Source organism: Martes martes, assembly GCF_963455335.1.
Source record: "Martes martes genome assembly, chromosome: 1".
Lineage (NCBI taxonomy): Eukaryota > Metazoa > Chordata > Mammalia > Carnivora > Mustelidae > Martes > Martes martes.
In genome coordinates, this window is record NC_137888.1 from 85,145,786 (window position 1) to 85,154,858 (window position 9,073).

Here is a 9,073-nt window from a genome sequence, read left to right on the forward strand (position 1 = left end):
CAGTTCATCAACATGATATTACAATTACATGAACCCTCATCATTGGAGCCCCTAAATATATTAAGCAAATACTACTGAAGGGAGAAATAGACAATAATACAATGATAATAGGGGACTTCCATACTGCATCTTCAACAGTGGATACAGACAGAAAATCAGTAAGGAAACTGAACTTGAACTATATATTCTTTAGACCAGATAGACCTAACAGACATATACAGAATGTTTCCCCCAACAGAAGCACAATACACATTCTTGTCAAGTGCACAGGAAACATTCTCCAGGATAGATTGTAGGAAAACTCACAAAACAAATCTTAGCAAATTTAAGAATATTGAAATCTGACCACAATGGTATGAAACTAGAAATCAGTAACAACAGGAGAAAAGATGGAAAATGAACAAATATGTGGAAATTAACATGCTTGTGAACAACAAATGGATCCAAGAAAGCAAAAGCAAAATAAAAAATCTTCAAACAAACAAAAATGGCAACAATATACCAAAACCTATAGGATGTGGTAAAAAGCAGTTCTAAGAGGGAAGTTTATTGCAATAAGGACCTACATTAAGAAAAAGAAATATCTTTGTTTAATTTTACACCTCAAGCAACTACAAAAAGAAGAACAAACCAAGCCCAAAGTTAGGAGAAGGCAGGGAATAACAACAGCGCAGAAATAAATGAAGTAGAGACTGGAAAAACAATAGAAAAAGTCAATGAAACTGAAGGGTTTTTTTGAAAAGATAAAAGTGATGGAGATATTAACTAATGGTACTATAGTATAATCATGTCACAGTATGTAAGTGTATCCAATCAACATGCTGTATACCTTAAACGTGTCATATGTTATAAAACACATATGTTAATTCAATGGTTGAATGTTATATATTAATGTTATTGTTATATGACATATTTGTTATGTTATATGTTAATTCACAATGTTATATGCGAATTCAATGGTGCCCAGTTTTTTGGGTGCAAGATTAGAATTGTGAAGTGTAGTCCTTGTCCCCTCAGGAAACTATAGCTTAGTTGTGAGAAAAGAATCACACCTAAAAAAAAAAAAGACTGGAGTAAGATGAAGTTGCATTTAAGTAAGGATCTGAAGGCTAGCATAGAGGCCCAAGTAGAAAGAGATTAGGCCGATGTGAGCTGAGAATATGGATGGCTTCATGCGCCTCGAAGCACAGGCACCTTCACATTTGGGCCACACAGTTCTCTCTCGTGTTGGGAAGCTCTGTGAGGTCTGTGCTCAGGCCACAATTCACACGAACAAAGATAAGGACAACAGCAGAATGCTCCAAATGCAGCCATGGTCAGTCCGACTTTCTTTCCCTGAATACCTTGTAAAGAAATATCACTGATCATGGAAATATTCTTAGTTCTCATACTGCAGCTGTGGGAAAGCCAAAACCTCCCCAAACCTAATTGTTTGGCTAAAAAGTGGTGTACAGAAATGGCAAGTGCTTGAGTTTGGCATATCACCACGCGTGGAGGACACGGATCAGTCGGCCTTTGGACTGGGACGTTTCCCAGCTCCACCTGGAGCTTGACTCACCTCGTCGATCTGTTGCCTGCTGTTACTCTTTTTGTGGCAAGTTTTCTGTTCTGCTAGATCGCCTTCTACTGACTGAAAAGCTGACTGCTCACTACTGAGGCCTGTGCAGGCACGTAACTCTTAGTTCTAAGCGAGAGCCCTGCGTGTCCGTGTGTCTGTCTCCAAGTTCTGCACATGCAACACTTGCCTTTGTGATAGGAAGTGTGAATTTTGAGTTGATGCATGAAATAAGATGTTCTCATTAGTAACTGGCTTTCCTGTCCTTGCTTTGCTCTCAGGAGAGAACTGGATGATAAAACCTGTGATTTATTTGGACTGGCTCCGTTAAGAACTGACAGAGTGATGATTTGATTCCAATAATGCTTTATTCTTACTCCGCATTTTGACTATTCCATCTAGCTGTGCCCCTGCTGAAAGTGACTCTTAATCGCTAGTTCTGAACTCACCCTAAGAGTGTAAAACAGTACATGTCACCTAAAATCTGTGTGGAATTACCTTCATTAACAAAAAGTTTCATAAGGCTTTCAAAGTCGTTCTCAAATTATTACCAGATGATTGCAAAGTCCAGACAACATACAGTTTCACTTTTTGACTGACTTACCCTTACAGGTGTTTCAAAGGGACCTTTGCAATCAACTATACCGTGATAAATGTGTTCGTTGATTCATTCAACACATGTTTATTGGGATTTTATACGTCATGCCCTGTTCTAGGTGTTGGGACTAGAGCAGTGAATAAAACAGGAACCTGCCTTCATTTAGTGGAGGAAAATAGACAAAAAACAAAGAAAATAATGTGATTGGTTATTTGAGCTTGAGAAATGCTTATGAAAAGGAGAAAAATGAATTAGGGCAGAAGATCTTAGGCTGCTAGTTTGCAAACAATGAGTAGGGAAAGCAGCTCAGTGTATTTTAGTTTTTTCGGTTTCTTTTAAATAGTGCTTAGAAACTCACCGAGAAAGTGCTGTTAAGAGCAAAGGCTTGAAGGAGGGTTAGGAGTGAGCCCCATGTATGATGGTGGGAAGAGTGTGCCGGGCAGAGGAAGCCGTGGGTACAGGGGCCCTCTGATAGGAAGTATCTGCTATGTTTCAAACCAGGCTCATGACAACATTAGCACACACAGTGCCAGACATTGTTCTAAAGGTTTTGCATCCATTATCTCATTTCATCCTCCATGTTTCCCCAGTCCACATTTCTAAATGAGGAAACTGAGGCACAGACAGAAAACGTGCCCAAGGTGCCCCAGCGGGAAAGTGGTGGAACCCAGGCAGTCTGCCTCTAGAGTCTGCGTGTGTAATATTTAATCCTTTGCAGATGTGAGGGCCCTGCTCTTCACATTTGCACGGTGCCACTTTAGTGCTTTCAAGAGAGAATATTTTCCTGATCTTAATGTTGGCATTAGTTGTGCTGGCCTTGAGCTGCGGGTTATTTTCAGTCTAATGAACACGGTGATCTGGGACAATTCCTGGTCATGATTTTATACTGGCCATTGAATATTTTACCCGTTAGTACTATTAGTTAGTCTTCCTTAAAAACAAACAAACAAACAAACAAAAAACAGGGGCTCAGTCAGCTAAGTATCTGGTTCTTGATTTCAGTTCAGGTTATGATCTTAGATCAGGATCTCAGGGACATGAGATGGAGCCCCGAATTGGGCTCTGTGCTCCAGAGTGGGGGAGGGGGGACCTGTTCAAGATTCCCTCTCCCTCTCCCTCTGCTTCTGCCACCCAACCCCATGCTCCCTTGTTCTCTCTCTTGAAAGAAAGAAAGAAAGAAAGAGAGAGAAAGAAAGAAAGAAAAAAGCACTGGGCTTGGTTAATACCTGTTTCCATTTTATCCTATCAAATGCCCTGTGGGGCCTCTCTCTGGTTACTGATTCCTCACACCTTGGATCCCAAAATGAATATGGCCTATTGGAAACAAAATAAAATAGATATGAATAGCAAATAAAACCAACAAGCATGGCCAGGTTCCAGCTTACTGACAGCCTCAGCCATGCTAAAGATAGGGCTTTGAAGAGCTGCCACAGGAGAAAGGAGAGAGGACAAGGGGCTGTGAGGTAGTTACCTCTGCTTTGGAAGCTGGTCCTCCCCCAAACCCTTCTCGATTGCTCAAGAAAAGTCTAGGCTTCTCACAAAATTGGCTTTGACTTTTTTAGGATTGCTTCAAGTTCTGCAAGAAGAAAGTAATCACATCAATGAGGCTTAAAAAGTCTAATTAAATATTTCATTAATTGTGTTAGAATAAAAGAAAGGCTTTTTCAAATCTCCTTGCATGCTTAATTTTTTTTTTTTTTTTTTTTTTGGTCCCATAAAATTGTTGAACCCTGACCTCTGTGGAGTGTTGTGGTGCTGTGGGAAGAACATACACACTGAGCCTGACTCTTAGCTGGGCACTGCAGACTGTAAGAACTTCTGTCGCGGCCACAGGGCCCTCATCTGTAAAATGGGGATGATACTTACCACACGAGGCTGTTGACAGGATGAAGTGGCATGGCTGTGGGAAAGCTCCTGACAGGACACAGACTTTCAGTGATGTTAGTCTGATTTTTCTGAAGGCTTTTCTTCATTATTATACTTTGTGCCACATCATTAGGACTGCATAATTATTCAAGATTTTTACATCTAGTTTATGGATTATCAAAGCCCTTTGTAATAGGTCTGTTTCCTGCTGACTTTTACAAAATTACAATGTAACTGTCTGTTGGCTTGTCAATGATGAGAAATAGCAGTTGATTCAACATCGATATTACTGAATGCCTTGATAAGATGGTGATGAAAAACTTTGAAACTGTAGTTAATGGAACTTTATTTTTTGAAACTTATTTCATCTATGGACAGATTTTGCAAGTTGATAGTTTTCTATTTTTAAAGTTTATTTTTTCTGATGATGGAGTTATCACAAAAATGTAAAATTAGAACAAAATCACTCATAATTCTTTTGCTCAGAAAAAAAAAACACCATTAACTTTTTATTCCTTTTTAGATGCAGAGTTTGTTATATGACTCTTTCCACCTAAAAGTATATCATAAGTACTCTCCTACATTGCTAACATTTAAATTACTTTTGTAACAGATAAACGATAATCAACATAATCATTTTCCTAGTTTAGATATTAAAGTTTTCTTAAACTACTCTGCAAGAAATGTTTTAGAATGTAAGCCTTTGTCTGCATTCCTGGGTGATGCCTGAAGATAAATTTCTAGAAGTAAAATTACCAAGTCAATCTTAAGATATTCATTGCTATGTAACATGTTCTCAAAACTTAAAACCCAGTCACTTAAATAGTAACAGTCCTTCATTTGCATACAGTTTTGCTACTTGGGAATAATGTGTCTCACTCCACATGATGTGACCTGGCTGGGGAGGCTTGAGCGGGGCTGGAAGATGCAGTGCCTGGGTACCTTGCCCATGACGGACAGGTTGGGCTGGCTGTTGCCTGGGGCCTTTGTTCTGCTCCAGGTGGGCTTCTCCACCGGATTCCTGAGGGAGAAAGTGGAAGCTGCCAGTCCGTTTAAAGGCTGGACCTGAAGCTGGCAGAGTCTCTTCCAGCATGCTCTCTTGGTCAGAGCAGTCACAGGCTAGTTTCCCAAGGGTGTAAAATAGACCACATCTCTTTCTGAGGGAAGCGACAAAGAATTTTTGGTCATATTTTTAATCAGTGTAAGTTTTACCTATCTAATATGTCTACAGGAACCTAGGAAATACTATGATTTATTACTTATCTTCATTTTGGAGGGACTAAACCAAAAAGGTTTTAGATAACTTTATTAGAACAGAAATGGATGAATAAAATTGTGTTTTCATCCCTTAATTTTCTCATTATCTCTTATCTGTCTGGTTGGCAAGCCCCTTACCCTCTCTGAGCCTCAGTTTTCCTGACTGCAAAATGGGGATAACAGTAGGTATGTCGTGAAGCTTCAAGAAGATGTTTAGGAGGAGGCTAGCACAGGCAGGGCCTGGAATGTGGTGGGCACCATCATTAACCTATGATGTTCTTCCTCATGAACCAAGAAAGACCTTACTGTCAGAATATCAGAGTCTGTCCTCTGAATGACTTTCCAGGCCAGGATTTGGGTTGCATGAATGCTGCTCCTATTCAGCTCACTGCAGTGGACACTCACAGTGTCCTCACAGAGACACTCCATGACTCACAGGTAGGTGTTTCCACATCATGTATTGCCCTGTGGTGTAAATCAGGTGTCTGTTCCATATGGCACACCAGTATTGTCAGGCCACAGCTGGAACAAACGTCTGCAGGATACTATGATATACTCCTACGAGAATAACCCTTTGGGAGCCTCTCAGAGCAATCTGGTGTCCATTCTTAACAGTCTCAGAGTTCCATGTTTGTATTATGACTGATAATAGTTCTTACTTGCACGGCCCTTGACAGTTTCCACAGGAATTTCATGTGTTTTTTTCTCACAGCTATTCGTAGCTATTCTTCAAGGCCTATAGGCCAAGTCATATTATTTCCCTTTTATGCATGAGGAAGTCAGAGCTTAGAGGGGTTATGACTTATCCAAAGTTACAGAGCTAATAAGTATCAGGCCTAGTACTGGGTGACTCTTACAGACCCCATCCAGAATTTTCCCATTGGATGGTATGCTGCCTAATTCTCCACCAAGGACATTTCAGCAGGTGGCTCTAGGACGAGATGTACAAAATGGATAGTTTTCCCCCGGTCTTCCATTAAATGGGCTGGAGAGTGTAATAGTCAATGTGGACTCTAGAATCATTGTGTACATTTGGATCCTGGCTCCATCTCTTGTTAGTTATGTTGTGGGAAGTTATTTAACCACTCTGTGCCTCAGTTTCTCCATAGATAAAATGGGAATAATACTGGTACCTAATTCAAAGCTATATTCAAGATTTTTTTTTAGGAGATTTTTATTTGTTTGGGAGACGGAGAATGAGTCGGGTGGGGGAGGGGCTGAGAGAAAGGGAGAGGCTGACTCCCCACTGAGCAGAAAACCTGATACAGGGCTGGATCCCAGGACCTGGAAATCATGACCTGAGCTGAAGGCAGACACTTAACTGAATGAGGCACCCAGGCACCTCAGGAGTATTGGAGATTTAAATGAGACCGTCTATGAAAAACATTAGCTCAAAGCCTGGCACCCAAGTAAACATGAGCTAAAGTCCCTGTTCTTACTTGGTGTGATCAGAGAAAGTGAGAGCTTACCTTCTATCAAAATGTTTGCACTGCTGGCCTTTCACTGTGCCTTCGACTTCAGGCTTTGGATTCAGGACTCTGTTGTAAAAAAAACAAAAAAAAAACAAAAACTGTCACTCAGAGGCATCCACACTGCATTGCACTGAACATCCTTGACCCCATTATCACAGTTTATCAGGCTGGTTCTGAGGGAATGAGCACAAGACAGGTAAGTATTGGTTATTTCCAAAACAGTAAAAATAAAAGTAAAAAATCAGCCATTAGCCCCTGTTAACGTTTTGGTGTGTTCCTTCACAATCTTTTTTTTTTTTTTTTTAATTCCTTGACAATCTTGTATAATCCTTAAGAAACTGGAATTGAAGGAGAGCAGAATATGCTGCCCCCCAAAATACCCCTTTGGCATATCGATTATTTTGACTTCAAGTTATTTCAAAGACAGCTGGTACAAGAAGGACACTCAGATCCTCCTTTGTCCCCCTGAAAACAGGAAATAAATCTCCCACGTGAAAGGTACTCTCCCTGTACCAAAAGGCTATAGAAGTCACTCTTATCACTAAAGATAAGGAATTTAAGTCCAAGAAGGCTATATTAACAAAATGTGTTATTTTTTCCACTAATTTAATACCCCAAGCCCAAACCCCTTTATCTTGTCCATTCTTCACAAAGTTCTATTTTCCATGTCTGGAAGGTATAAAAGCTGCCTGCTTTGGTCATCTCTTTGAGTCTTATGTTTTTTATGGGGCTCTCATCCATACAAAACTAAATTTGGTTTTCTCCTGGTTACCTGTCTTATGTCAATTTAATTATTAGGCCAGCCAAAGAACCTAGAAGGGAAGAAGGAAAAGTTTTCCATCCCTGCAGGTTTGGTGCCTAATGTGGAGCTCTCCACTGGCCATAGTACCTCAGAGATCCTGGGACCTCTGACAGGACCCCGAGGAGGTAAGAATTCCTACCATGTCTGTCTCCCCGTTCTCTGCCTACAGGGTCTGGTGGAAGCAGTGGTGAGAGCCTTTCCTTTTTAAATTTTCTAAATTTAGATTAGCAGGAGAAAGTATTTGTGTGTACTAGTCCCTCAGGTAGAGCAACTCTGGTAAAGGTTTGTTAGGAGCACTCTTGTTTTCTTTTCTTTCTTTTTTTTAAAAATTTTTTATTTCTTTTCAGCGTAACAGTATTCATTGTTTTTCCACCACAACCAGTGCTCCATGCAATACGTGCCCTCCCTAATCCCCACCACCTGGTTCCTCCGACATCCCACCCCCCGCCCCTTCAAAACCCTCAGATTGTTTTTCAGAGTCCATAGTCTCTCATGGTTCACCTCCCCTTCCAATTTCCCTCAACTCCCTTCTCCTCTCCATCTCCCCATGTCCTCCATGTTATTTCTTATGCTCCACAAATAAGTGAAACCATATGATAATTGACTCTTTCTGCTTGACTTATTTCACTCAGCATAATCTCTTCCAGTCCCGTCCATGTTGCTACAAAAGTTGGGTATTCGTCCTTTCTGATGGAGGCATAATACTCCATAGTGTATATGGACCACATCTTCCTTATCCATTTGTCCGTTGAAGGGCATCTTGGTTCTTTCCACAGTTTGGCGACCGTGGCCATTGCTGCTATAAACATTGGGGTACAGATGGCCCTTCTTTTCACTACATCTGCATCTTTGGGGTAAATACCCAGTAGTGCAATTGCAGGGTCATAGGGAAGTTCTATTTTTAATTTCTTGAGGAATCTCCACACTCTTCTCCAAAGTGGCTGCACCAACTTGCATTCCCACCAACAGTGTAAGAGGGTTCCCCTTTCTCCACATCCTCTCCAACACATATTGTTTCCTGTCTTGCTAATTTTGGCCATTCTAACTGGTGTAAGGTGGTATCTCAATGTGGTTTTAATTTGAATCTCCCTGATGGCTAGTGATGATGAACATTTTTTCATGTGTCTGATAGCCGAGCAATCTATACTTTTAGTGCCATTCCGATCAAAATTCCACCAGTATTTTAATGCCATTCCGATCAAAATTCCACCGGTATTTTTCAAAGAGCTGGAGCAAATAATCCTAAAATTTGTATGGAATCAGAAGAGACCCCGAATTGCTAAGGAAATGTTGAAAAACAAAAATAAAACTGGCGGCATCACGTTACCTGATTTCAAGCTTTACTACAAAGCTGTGATCACCAAGACAGCATGGTACTGGCATAAAAACAGACACAGAGACCAGTGGAACAGAGTAGAGAGCCCAGATATGGACCCTCAACTCTATGGTCAAATAATCTTTGACAAAACAGGAAAAAAATATATAAATATAAAAGTCTCTTCAATACATGGTGCTGGGAAAAC